Consider the following 14,210-nt stretch of genomic DNA (forward strand, 5'->3'; position numbering starts at 1 on the left):
GTTTATACCCAAAGGATTATAAATCATGCCGCTATAAAGACACATGCACACGTATGTTTTTTGCGGCACTATTCACAATAGCAAAGACTTGGAATCAACCCAAATGTCCACCAGTGACAGACTGGATTAAGAAAATGTGGCACATATACACCATGGAATACTATGCAGCCATAAAAAAGGATGAGTTTGTGTCCTTTGTAGGAACATGGATGCAGTGGGAAACCATCATTCTTAGCAAACTATCACAAGAACAGAAAACCAAACACCGCATGTTCTCACACATAGGTGGGAACTGAACAATGAAATCACTTGGACTCAGGAAGGGGAACATCACACACCGGGGCCTATCATGGGGAGCGGGGAGAGGGGAGGGATTGCATTGGGAGTTATACCTGATGTAAATGACGAGTTGATGGGTGCTGACGAGTTGATGAGTGCAGCACAGCAACATGGCACAGGTATACATATGTAACAAACCTGCACGTTATGCACATGTACCCTACAACTTAAAGTATAATAATAATAAAATTTTTTTTTTTAAAAAGTAAGAAGGAATTGAGGAATACTTGTAGTTTAATCAAAATACTATCTGATCACATTTCTGCTTCTAGAAACATGTTGTTGCTTCAAACTACCCAATCTACGGATAACAAAGAGAAACATGCCAGCAAGAAGATTAACAACATTAGAGAGCCATGAAGAAAGTGAGAATTTTCAAAGGCATCTTAAACTGGGCATAAAAAGCACTATTGTTAAAAGGAAAGGATAAACAAGCAAGGTGCACTGATCATGAAAGACCATGGAAAGTGTGAAAAGGCAATGCACAGACACGACATTTGCAACCTGTTTAAATAACAAAAGGCATACATATTCTGAATATACAATGTGCTCCTATAAATCAGTAAGTGAGAGGCTAACAACCCAATTAAGAAATGGACAAAAGATTTGAACCAGCACTTCACACCTTGGACATTCAAATACCCTATGTACCCAGGACACAGTCTGGATGCCTTGTTCAAATCTCATGTTGAGTTGTAATTCCCAATATTGGAGGTGGGGCCTCTTGGGAGGATAGGGGTGGGACATGGAGATGGATCTTTCATGGCTTGGTGCTTTCCTTGGGATAGTGAGTGAGTTCTCACAAGGTCTGGTTGTTTAAAAGTAAGAGGTGTCTTTCCCAGCCTTGCTCCCACTCTTACCATGTAACGTGCCTGCTTCCATTTTTTTTACTTCCAGAAACCATGGCTTTACATGTGGCCTGATTTTCAGCTCATTTCTATCCATATGGAGAGTTCCGAAACTTGATGTGCCCAGTGATTTGAAACTAGGTGGGGCAAGAAGCTAAGGAGGATATACATGCAATCTGTTTTCTCTCATCAGACTTCCCTAATGGAATGTTTGTTTATTATGTGGTATACTTTTTTGGATCCTTTATTGAATAGAATCATTGACACTTACTGTTTTCTTCGCCTGACCCCAAATGGTAAAAGCAAATAAGAAAGGCTAGTATTTGTGTTTATTCACAGTGACTGATGCAATTATTCTCCTCTGAAGAGCCAACATAATACTGATGTTGATATTTATCACTGAATCAAGTGAATCAGCTTTCTGTAAGGCCACATTTGTCGCAAAACAGAATAGTGTATAGAGGTAAAAAAAAAAAAAATGAATATACAACTCAGCCTACATAACAATGCAGCTAGGTCTCAGAAACATGTTAATAAAAGAAGCTATTCAGAATAATAAATAGTGTATTATTCCATTTATATAGAGTGTGAAAACATACAAACCCAACTGATGGTATTAAAATGTAATTATTTTGACATTGGGTTGTGGTAATTATTGGAAGGGAATATGTAGGTGAATTGATATGGTTTGGCTGTGTTCACACACAAATCTCTTCTTGTAAACTTCAGTAAATTAGTTCCCAAAATCTGCATGTGTCATGGGAGGGACCCAGTCGGTGGTAATTGAATCATGGGGGTGGTTATCTCTGTACTTTTCTCATGATAGTGAATGAATTATCACCAGATATGATTGTTTTATAAGGGGATTTACTCCCACTTCACACTGCACTTCTCCTTACTGTCACTATGTGAAGAAGGATGTATTTGCTGCTCTTTCTGTCATGATTGTAAGTTTCTTGAGGCCTCCCCAAGCCCTGAATGTATAAAGGAAAGAGTCCATTCAGCCCCTTTCCTTCATAAATTACCCAGTCTAGGGTATGTCTTTATAGCAGTGTGAGAATGGATGTGGGTGCTTGGAGATGCATGTAGTGCTTAATTTTTGATGTTAATAGTGGTTTTGTGGGTATGTTCATCTGTAATCACTCATTTATCTGGACAGATATGCTGTATACTCCTTTCTGATGCAGATAGCTAATGTGAACATCACTAAATGTACTGAGTGAGTTCTCTGTATAGCTGCATTCCAATGTCTCTCTTTTAGTTCATTAGACTATTTGTTACTGAAATGTTTGGTCACACACACAAAAAAACCCTGTCTGCCATTCTTTTTATTTCACCAGACAGAACTTAGAATTAACCTTAATTTTAATAGTGGATTAGAAATCATGTAGGAAAAAAGACTAAAAATGTTTTAAAAATGAATGAATTAGTTATTTAAAAAATGAACAGACACTTCTCAAGATAAGAGATTTATGCATCTTACAGACATATGAAAAAATGCTCATCATCACTGGTCATTAGAGAAATGCAAATCAAAGACACAAGGAGATACTCTCTCATGTCAATTACAATGGCAATCATTAAAAAATCAGGAAACAATAAATGTTGGAGAGGATGTGGAGAAATAGGAACGTTTTTACACTGTTGGTGGGAATGTAAATTAGTTCAACTATTGTGGAAGATGGTGTGGCAATTCCTCAAGGGTCTAGAACTAGAAATACCATTTGACCCAGCAATCCCATTACTGGGTGTATACCCAAAGGATTATAAATCATTTTACCGTAAAGACACATGCACATGTATGTTTTTGTGTCACTATTCACAATAGCAAAGACTTGGAACCAACCCAAATGTCCATCCATAATAGACTGGATAAAGAAAATGTGGCATGTATACACCATGGAATACTATGCAACCATAAAATAGGATGAGTTCATGTCCTTTGCAGGGACATGGATGAAGCTGGAAACCATCATTGTCAGCAAATTATCACAAGGATAGAAAACCAAACACTGCATATTCTCATTCATAAGTGGGAGATGAAAATTGAGAACACATGGACACAGGGAGGGGAATATCACACACTGGAGACTGTTGTGGAGTGGAAGATTGAGGGAGGGATAAAATTAGGAGAAATACCTAATGTACATGATGAGTTGATGGGTGCAACAAATCAAAATGACACTTGCATACCTATGTAACAAACCTGTATGTTGTGCTTGTGTACCCTAGAACTTGAAGTATAATAATAATATTAAAAAGAAGCCATTACAGAAAAGTGTCAAGTTCAAGGAGCTGTAATAAAGGAAAAGAGCTTCATTCTTAAAACAGGCTTCCTGATCTATGAAAATGACAAATGCATGGTTGAAAAAGCACATGTTTCCACAGTTTAAAAATCACCATGTGGCTGTCTCTCCCAATATCAGTTCTGTTTATTTTCTTTGCATACATGCATAGGTGCATTGACAGATAGCCTGTTTACCAGGCTCTTCTCCTAATGTAAATAGCTGTAGCAGAGATTGAAAATTATTTTCAATCACTTGCATTTATTTCTCATTACCTATTTCTTTTATTTCTTCTTCTTCTTCTTTTTTTTTTTCCTCGTGGAATGCTGATCACACGTTGTATGCATTCATTTTGCTGGTGGATGGATTTACAGTCACATTTCTATGCAGATAAGCTATTGACATTAGCCACGTGTCTTGATAAGATTCTGTTTACCCTGTTAGAAGGAGAAGGTCTGATTCAAGGTAGAGAATAAAGAGAGTAGGATGGATTTTTTGAGGTCCCAGTCGGGGATTTGTCCAGGAAACAGGTTAGCTAAAATGCAGCAGACAAGTCCCCATCTTAGGCAGACTAGGAAGACATAAAATTTGTTGTTATCAGTACTCTCTCTGCTTGCTTAATTTTCAACAGTCCTCTGTTATAATATTCTTTGCTCACTTACCCATGACTTTAAAATAGCCTGTTGCTCCAATAATTTCCTCTCATCTCTCCCCAGTCAAAACGAACACAAAACAGAACAATAGTTTACAGTCTTGTTTCTAGTACCTATGGCTGGTGGACACATTTGTCTTTAGGGTTCCACCTCCCACCACCATCTCCCTGGGGGTTAGAGCTCAACATAAGAATTTTGGGGAACACAGACATTCTGGATGTGATGCGGTCATGTGATGCGTTCATGTGATGATTACTACTGAGTGCCAACTTGATTAGATTGAATGATGCAAAGTATTGGTACTGGGTGTGTTGGTGAGGGTGTGGCCAAAGAAGATTAACATCTGAGTCAGTGGACTAGGAAATGCAGACCCACCTTCAATAAGGAGATCACAAATGGATAGACACAAATTTTTACCTGTGTGTCATCTGTCTCTGCATCTATGAACCTCTGGGCAAGGGGCTGACCAGAGTCCAGCTGGACACCAAAATAAAACATCAGCCTTGCCAGCTAGCTAGCTAATCATCATTGAATATATTTATCCTGGAGTTTCCCACATATCCCTCCACAAACAAATCAGCTCAACCATTGCCTGCAGCTGTTCTTGGGAAGGATTTTGAAATACACAGTTCTAACCACTCAACCAGGAAAATCTATGATCTCTTTATCCTTTAAATCAAGTCATCTTCAAACACAAATTTTAAGTCTGGCTGGAATTCATTTAGCTAATATCATGTGAAGTGAAAACAAACTAACACATAGGATCCACACTAGCTACCTTGGGTTTTTCTTATGCTTCTAAAACAAGTATTTTAAACTCCTTGGATTCATAATCTGTTGTGTAACATGTAACTGCAATATTCTCAGCTTAAGCAACACATATTTATTTGACGATTTATTTGTCCCCTCCCAGGAATTAATTTTCATGCCCTTTGGGAAGATATTATTCCCATTAAAAATGCATAAGAAGCATGCTATAGAGTCAAACTACCTTTGTTTCATTTGGTTCCACCGTTTATCAGCTTTGTGTCACTGAACACATCTGAACCTCAGTCTTCTTAACTGTAAGATGAGAGTCACAATAGCACCTACTATTTATGATTGTAATGAGAACTAAAAGATACAAGAGACCAGAAGCACATATAAAAGACTAGGTGGATTGTAGGACACCATAATTTCTAGCTTCTATTACTGCAGAATGCAGAACACTATGTCTAGCATCTGGAATTTTGAGACAATACCAAACAAGAGCCTCAATTGAACCACTGTTTGTTAAAGGAGATCGAAAGATTACGAAGATTACAAAAAGTGTGAGATGTGCAGTTTCATTCAAGATGATTTGGACACAGAAAAAGGGAAGTGTCTGAATTCTGATAGAGAGAGGGGCACAAGAGAAAAAAGGGTATCTCAGAGAAAAGACACTTGAGGGATAAGAAGTAGTTTGAGCTGAGGAATAAAGAAGCAAACTAAAGCAATGGCAATTATGATGGTGACGTAAGGGAAAAGAAGGACTGGAAATAAAATGATCATGTGGTAGAATACCATGGTTATCCAAAAATTCACTTATGTAAGTTTTCATTTCTCTACCTGCTTGTCTCTTCATCCCTTCATTCATCCATCTCCACATTCATCAAAAACTCTCCATCCAACCATCCATCCATACATACATCCATCTATCCATCCATCCATTTATCCATCCATCCACACATTCATCTATTTCCTCCATCAATCTGCCTACTTATTTATTTGTCCATCTCTTCATCAATTCATCCATCTCATCCTTCTATCCATTCATCTATCCACCCTTTAATTCACCCACACATTAATTTACATTTCTCCTTCTGTAAGTCCTTTTACCTATTTATTTGTCATCTCTTCATCAATTACCCGATCCTACTCTTCCATCCATCAGTTCATTAAACCATTCATCCACTCATGTAGTCTAGATTCATCCAGCCACTCTCTATACATTCATTTATCCACCCATTCTTCCTTGCATCTGTTTATTCTTACACTCATCTACCTATTTATTTGTCCATCTCTTTATCAGTTCACCCATGCCAAATTTATATAAATTCATCCATCAATCCATATATGTATCTACCTGTTTACTTCCATATATCTATCTATATATTCCTCCTTTCATTCATTGCTTCACCAACTCATCTATCCCACCCTTCTATCCAATCATCTATCCATTCATACACCCATCCACACACCAAGTTATTTATTCATCTAGTCATTTCACCACTCATCCATTAATCCATCCATCCATCCATCCATCCATCCAGCCATCCACCCACCCACCCACCCACCCACCCATCCATCCATCCATCTATCCACCCACCCACCTATCCATCCATCCTCTTTCTCTTTTCGACAAAGGATTTGAGATGGTATAGAAAGACAAAATAAATACAGAAAATAAATAATAAATGAATAAAATAATGAGCAAACTAAATGCTAAACTCAGTGAGAATGGAAAAAAGAGAACTAAAATAGGGACATAAAGTGGGACCAGGGATTTTATTTGAGCAAGAATACATTCCATATACTTGCCCTGTGAGGGCCAGACATTCAGAATGTCAGGATGTTGAGTTTGTGCTCCCAAGGTAGCCTCTATCTGTACCAAAACTTCTACTGTTTTAAGTGTAAATGTGGGAATTCCCTAACTTACTTATTGTACTCCGCATCAAATATTGGATGGCACTGGAATAGACTTTGGCAAACATAGTCCACATTCTAATTTCTTCTTCATTTGCATTTAAAGTACTTTGAGCTATAGAGGTGAGATGATACTTATTAAAGCCGAGACAGGTTTCAAATACTTTCTTCTCATAATCTGTTTTACTCCTTTGCTGTTAGCAGCATTTACTGTAGGAAAATATATACTTAACATTTAGCCAAAAATAATCCCCACTGCAAAATGACTAAATATAGATTGCTTTATTGCCTTCACATCAGCCTCCAAAGAACCCAGAGGCTGGTGCTCAGAAGAAATTGAGTGGTTGGAAACTGCAGTGGAGTCAGAAATCAGAAGAAATTACAATTATGGCACTAAGCACTAATCTCTGAAAAATCCCAGAAAATCAAAACACAATTAAGCAGCCACTAAATCCATTATAAAATATAATAATCATGATTAGAACTTTTTTTTCCTCCCAGAAAATAAAGAGTTGGAGACATTATCCCACTGCTTAACCACTATTCATAGTGGGGTCATTATTCTTTATGGTGTTACTAAATACACTCATCATTTTAGAAATCCCAGAAGTTTACCTTCCAAATATATGATCTCATCTTTCTGTGTAAAGTTAATCAAAGTTGTAAAAGTGATTCATTCTCTATCTTTATTTTTCCCCACAGGGACAGGAAAATAAAAATGTGATGCTTTGGAGGAGAATCACAGGATGCAACAAATAAAACTTCAGATGTCATTGTTATCCACATGTACTCTATGAGAATACATATACTGATTAACCCTTTCCTGGAAAATGAACATCTAAATGTGTTTTCTGCAGACATCATACTTTTAGTTAGGAAATTATTTATATCCAACCTGATTCTTCATGTTATACTAACCTTCCAGTTGTTAACCAAGAATTTTTTAAAACAGAAAAAACATTAAGCATATCTTCTATGGGCTCTTTAAAATACTCTGAGAGTGTAATCAAAACTTCACAACACTAATGGCCAAGTTCTCAAGAATGGTGTTGATATGGTTTGGCCATGTCCCTCTCAAATCTCATCTTGAATTCCTATAATCTCCACATGTCCTGGGAAGAACCTGGTGGGTGGTAATTGAATCATGGGGCTGGTTACTCTCCACCTCAAATCAAGAATATATATTCTTCTCAGCACCACATCACACTTATTCTAAACTTAACCACATAATTTGAGGTAAAACACTCATCATCAAATGCAAAAGAATAGAATCCATCACAAATACTGTCTCAGACCACTGTGTAATAAAATTAGAACTCAGGATTAAGAAACTCACTCAAAACTGCACAACTCTACATGGAAACCGAACACCTGTTCCTGAATGATTACTGAATAAATGACGTAATTAAGGTGAAAATAAAGGAGTTTCTTGAAACTGTTGAGAACAAGGATAAAATGTACCATAATCTCTGGGACACAGCTAAAACAGTGTTTACAGGGAAATTTATAGCACCATATGCCTACAGGAGGAAGTGGAAAAGATCTAAAATTGACACCCTAACATTAGAATTAAAAGAACTAGAGAAGCAAGAGAAAACAAATCCAAAAGCTAGAAGAAGATAAGAAATAACTAGATCAGAGCAGAACTGAAGGAGATAGAGAGATGAAAAACTCTTCAAAAATCAATGAACCAGGAAGGTGTTTTGAAAAGATTAACAAAATAGATAGACTGCTACCCAGACAAAGAAAAAAAGAGAGAATAATCAAATGGACACAGTAAAAAATGATAAAGGGGATGTCACCACTGATCCCACAGAAATACAAACTATTATCAGAGAATACTGTAAACACCTCTATATAAATAAACTAGAAAATCTAGAAGATAGAGATAAATTCCTGGAAACATACACCCTCCCAAGACCAAACCAGGAAGAAGGCTACTCCCTGAATAGACCAATAACAAGTTCTGAAATTGAGACAGTAATTAATAGCCTATCAACAACAACAATAAAAAAATCCCTAGACCAGGCAAATTCATAGCCAAATTCTACCAGAGGTACAAAGAGGATCTGGTAACATGCCTTCTGAAACTATTCCAAAAAAAACCCAAAAAAACAGAAAAACAGGGACTCCTTTTTAACTAATTTTATGAGGCCAGCATCATCCAGACACAAAATAAAAAAAGAAAATTTTAGGGCAATATCCCTGATGAACATTGATGCAAAAAATCCTCAATAAAACACTGACAAATCAAATCCAGCAGCACATCAAAAAGCTTATCCACCACTGTAAATGATTCTTTTAATGTTTACCCAGCAAGAGAGGCATTAGGAACAACAGAGCAGTGGGTTTCCTTTTTTGATGACTTAGACTGATAAGCTATTGCATCAGTTAAGAACCAGTGTTGGTTTTCACAGAGGATCCTTGAAAGACATGGGTCTGTTTTAAGAGTGGAAGCAAGCCTCAGCAGCATAACAAAATGCCATCTCTGGGGGAAAAAAAAAAAAAAAAGAAAAAAATTGCAGGGCATAGTGACAGGTGTTAATAGTCCAGCTATTTGGGAAGCTATGGGGTGAGGATAGCTTGAGTATGATAGTGTGAAAATACAATGAGCCATGGTTGCACAACTGTACCCCAGCATGGCCAAAAGAATGAGACACTGTCTCAAACAACAACAACAACAACAACAAATCTATTGTGAGTACCTTAGTATCAGATAATCCAGGGTTGTCTCCACATTTCAGGATTATTAATCACATCTGCATAGTCTTTTCTGCCAGGCTATGTCGCACATTCATACCTTATAGGTTTTGGATGTGGACATTTTGGGGGGCCATTTTTAACTCAAAACTGTACAACTATGTAGAAACTGAACAACCTGCTCCTGAATGACTAGTGGGTAAATAACAAAATTAAGGTGGAAATAAATAAGTTATTTGAAACCAATGAGAACAAAGAGACAATGTACCAGAATCTCTGGGACACAGATAACACAGTGTTTAGAGGGAAATTTATAGCATTAAATGCCCACATCAGAAACCTGGAAAGAAATTGACACCTTAACATCACAATTAGAAGAACAAGAGAAGAAAAACAAACAAATTTGAAAGCTAGCAGAATGTTGGGTTTCACTCAGGATGGTGGCAGAAATATTAAAGTGAAATATTAAGGAAAATTATAAGGAATAGTCACAAACCTTTTGGAAGGCTGAAAGGTCACATAGCTTGTAATGATTGAACAGGCTGAAGGCAGCTGGTTTTTACCTTAGAGCATTAGGTCATAGCGTAAATACTATGGGTAATAGAGGCTTCCCCAGTTAAGTCTACTTACCGTACCCCCGTTAACTAACCTTTGAGCCAGCGGGCAGGACGACCAGGTAAATTTCCCCCTAATGGTATTTACTTTAGACTACGGTACCTGAGCCTTAATCATTCATACACCTACTCTCATAATCATCTTAATTATCCACAAGTGTGTTGACTCAGAGCTTCTGTTGTTAATTGTATACTAAATAAAAGCTGGGAGTGTGAGCTGCTCAAGGCCAGCTGCAGTGACAAATCTTTCTTGGTGTGCAGGTGGTCGGACACTCAGCAGGACTGGCCAAACACAGTATCTGTGTGTCAGTATAGATTTTATTCATCCGTCATTTGGATCACGGTACGCGGGCAGACCCCTGCAGCTAATGCTGTCTTGTGAGGAGCAATACTTAAGCAGAAGATAATAAATAACCAAAATCAGAGCAGAACTGAAAGAGATAGAGACATGAAAAATATCGTTAAAAAAATCAATGAATCCAGGAGCTGGTTTTTAAAAAAGATTAACAAAATAGATAGAGCACTAGCTAGACTAATAAAGAAGACAAGAGAGACATACTAAAGAATGATAAAGGGGACATCATCACTGATCCCACAGAAATACGAACTATCATCAGAGAATACTAGAAACATCTATGCAAATAAACTAGAAAATATAGAAGAAAATGATAAATTCCTGGACACATACACCCTTTCAATACTATACCAGGAAGTAGCTGAATCCCTGAATAGACCAATAACAGGTTCTGAAATTGAGGCAGTAGTTAATAGCCTAGTGACAAAAAAAAAAAAAAAAGAAACCCAAGACTGGTAGGATTCACAGCTGAATTCTACCAGAGAAACTAGTAACATTCCTTCTGAAATGAATAATAGAAAAAGAGGGACTCCTCCCAAACTTAATTTATGAGGCCAGCATCATCTTGATACCAAAACCTTGTAGAGGCACAACAAAAAAGGAAAATTTCAGACCAATATACCTGATGAAGATCAATGTGAAAATTCTCAGTGAAGTACTGGCAAACCAAGTCCAGCAGCACATCGAAAAGCTTATCCGCCATTATCAAGTCAGCTTCATCCCTTAGATGAAAGGCTGGTTCAACATATACAAATCAATAAACACAATCCATCAGATAATGAGAACCAATGGCAAAAAACTATGATTATTTTAATAGATGTGGAAAGGCCTTTAATAAAATTCAACAACCCTTTATGCTAAAAACTCTCAATAAGCTAGGTATTGATGAAACATATCTCAAAATAGTAGGAGCTACTTATGACAGTGCCATAGCCAATATCATACTGGATGGACAAATGCTGGAAGTATTCCCTTTGAAAACTGGCACAAGGGAAGGATGCCCTCTCTCATCACTCCTATACATAGAACTGGAAGTTCTGGTCAGGGGAATCAGGCAAGATAAAAAAATAAAGCATATTCAAACAGGAAGGAAGGAAGTCTAATTGTCTCTGTATGCAGATGACATGATTGTGTATTTAAAAAATCCCCTCATCTCAGCCACAAAACTCCTTAAGCTGATAAGCAACTTCAGCAAAGTCTTAGTGTACAAAATCAATGTAAAAAAATCACAGACATTCCTATACACCAATAATAGAAAAGCAGAGAACCAAATCACTATTGAATTCCCATTCGCAACTGCTACAAAGAGAATAAAATACCTAGGAATACAGCTTTAGAAGGAACATGAAAAACCTCTTCAAGTAGGATTACAAATCACTGCTGAAGGAAATAAGAGAGGACACAAGCAAATGGAAAAATATTCCATGCTCATGGATAGGAAGAATCAATATCATGAAAATAGTCATACTGCCCAAAGTAATTTATAGATTCAGTGTCATTTCTATTAAGCTATCATTGACATTCTTCACAGAATTAGAAAAAAATATTTTAAATTTCATATAAAACCAAAAAAGAAACCATATAGCCAAGACAATTCTAAGCAAGGAGGAAGAAAGCTGGAGGCATCACACTACTCATTTCAAACACTGCAAGGCCACAGTAACCAAAACAGCATGGTACTGGTACCAAAACAGATACATAGACCAATGAAACAGAACAGAGGCCTCAGAAATAACACCACACATCTACAACCATCTGATCTTTGACAAACCTGACAAAAACAAGCAATGGAAAAAGGATTCCCTATTCAATAAATGGTGTTGGGAAAACTGGCTAGCCATATGTGGAAAACTGGCTAGCCATATGCAGAAAACTGAAACTGGACCCCTTCCTTACACCTTATACAAAAATTAACTCAAGATGGATTCGAGATTTAAACATAAGACCTAAAACTATAAAAACTCTAGAAGTAAACCTAGGGAACGCCACTCAGGACATAGGTATGGGCAAATATTTTATGATTAAAACACCAAAAGCAAGAGCAACAAAAGCCAAAATTGAAAAATGTGATCTAATTAAACTAAAGAGCTTCTGTACAGTGAAAGAAACTATCATCAGCATGAACAGGCAATCTACAGAATGGGAGAAAGTTTTTACAAGCTACTTATCTGCCCAAGTTCTAACATCCAGAGTATACAGTGACCTTAAACAAATTTACAAGAAACAAACAGCCCCATCCAAAAGTGGGGGAAGGGCATAAACAAACACCTCTCAAAAGAAGATACTTACGCAACCAACAAACATGAAAAAAAGGTCTTTATCACTGGTCATTAGAGAAATGCAAATCAAAATCACTATTAGATATCATCTCATGCCAGTTGGAATGGTAGTTATTAAAAATCAGGAAACAACAGATGCTGGTGAGGCAGGGGAGAAATAGGGACACTTTTACACTGTTGTTGGGAGTGTAAATTAGTTCAACCATTATAGAAGACAGTGTCGTGATTCCTAAACATCTAGAATCAGAAATACCATTTGATCAGCAATCCCATTACTGAGCCTATATCCAAAGATTATAAATTATTCTACCATAAAGACACATGCACATGTACGTTTATTGCAGCACTATTTACAATAGTAAAGACTTGGAATCAACCAAAATGCCCGTCAATGATAGACTGGATAAAGAAAATGTGGCATGTATACACCATGGAGTGCTATGCAGCCATTAAAAAGAATGCATTCATATCCTTACATGGAGGAAGCTGGAAGCCATCGTTTTTTCAACTAAAGCAAACTAACACAGAAACAGACAACCAAACACTACATGTTCTCATTCATAAGTAGGAAATGAACAATGAGAACACATAGACACAGGGAGGGGAACATCACACATTGAGGCCTGTCAGGGGGTGGAGGCAAGAGGAGGCAGAGCATTAGGAGAAATACCTAATGCATGTGGGGCTTAAAACCTAGATGATGGGTTTATAGGCACAGCAAATCACCACAGCACATGTATACATATGTAACAAACCCGCACAATTCTGCACACATATCTCATAATTCAAAGTAAAATTAAAAAGGAATATTTATCAGGGTCTATCAGCAGGCATGTGCACCTTCAGAGAGGATGCTACATGATATGTTTAAAATTATAACTGGCTGGGTGGTGTGTTGACTCCTGCCTATAATCCTGTCTCTTTACAAGGCTGAGACAGAAGGATCACTTGATTATAGGGATTTGAGACCAGTCTTGGAAATATAGTGAAATCCTGTGTCTATTTAAAAAAAATTAAAAATTGTATTAAAATAAAAAATTAGAAAGATGGAAGACTCCAAGGTACCCAATAACTATGGATATAATTTACTGCTTTAATGTAACTGTATCAGTCTGAGGACTGGGGTAGTCTATCTTCTCCTCCCCTTGTTCCTTGAGTTAACTAGCACACAGTTCTCTGAAGGAGACTGTGTGGAAATAACAGAGACTGTAGACCACTAGTGATGGCTTTTTGTTCTGTCGTACAAACATCCTGCTCATTTCTGAAGTTTGGACAAATTGGAGGAATGTAAAGATTAAAGGATGGGATTATATAGGAAGCAAAAGATTAGCAAAAATTGACAACAAAGAATACAAAAAGAAGTGAAAATATAATCTCTCCAAACAGGGTAACTAAGCATTCCTGGTCTGTCCAAACCTGGGTCTCTCCCAGGATACCAGATTTCAGTATCCTCAAATTCTGAGAATCACTACT

Source organism: Papio anubis, chromosome Y (assembly GCF_008728515.1).
Source record: "Papio anubis isolate 15944 chromosome Y, Panubis1.0, whole genome shotgun sequence".
Lineage (NCBI taxonomy): Eukaryota > Metazoa > Chordata > Mammalia > Primates > Cercopithecidae > Papio > Papio anubis.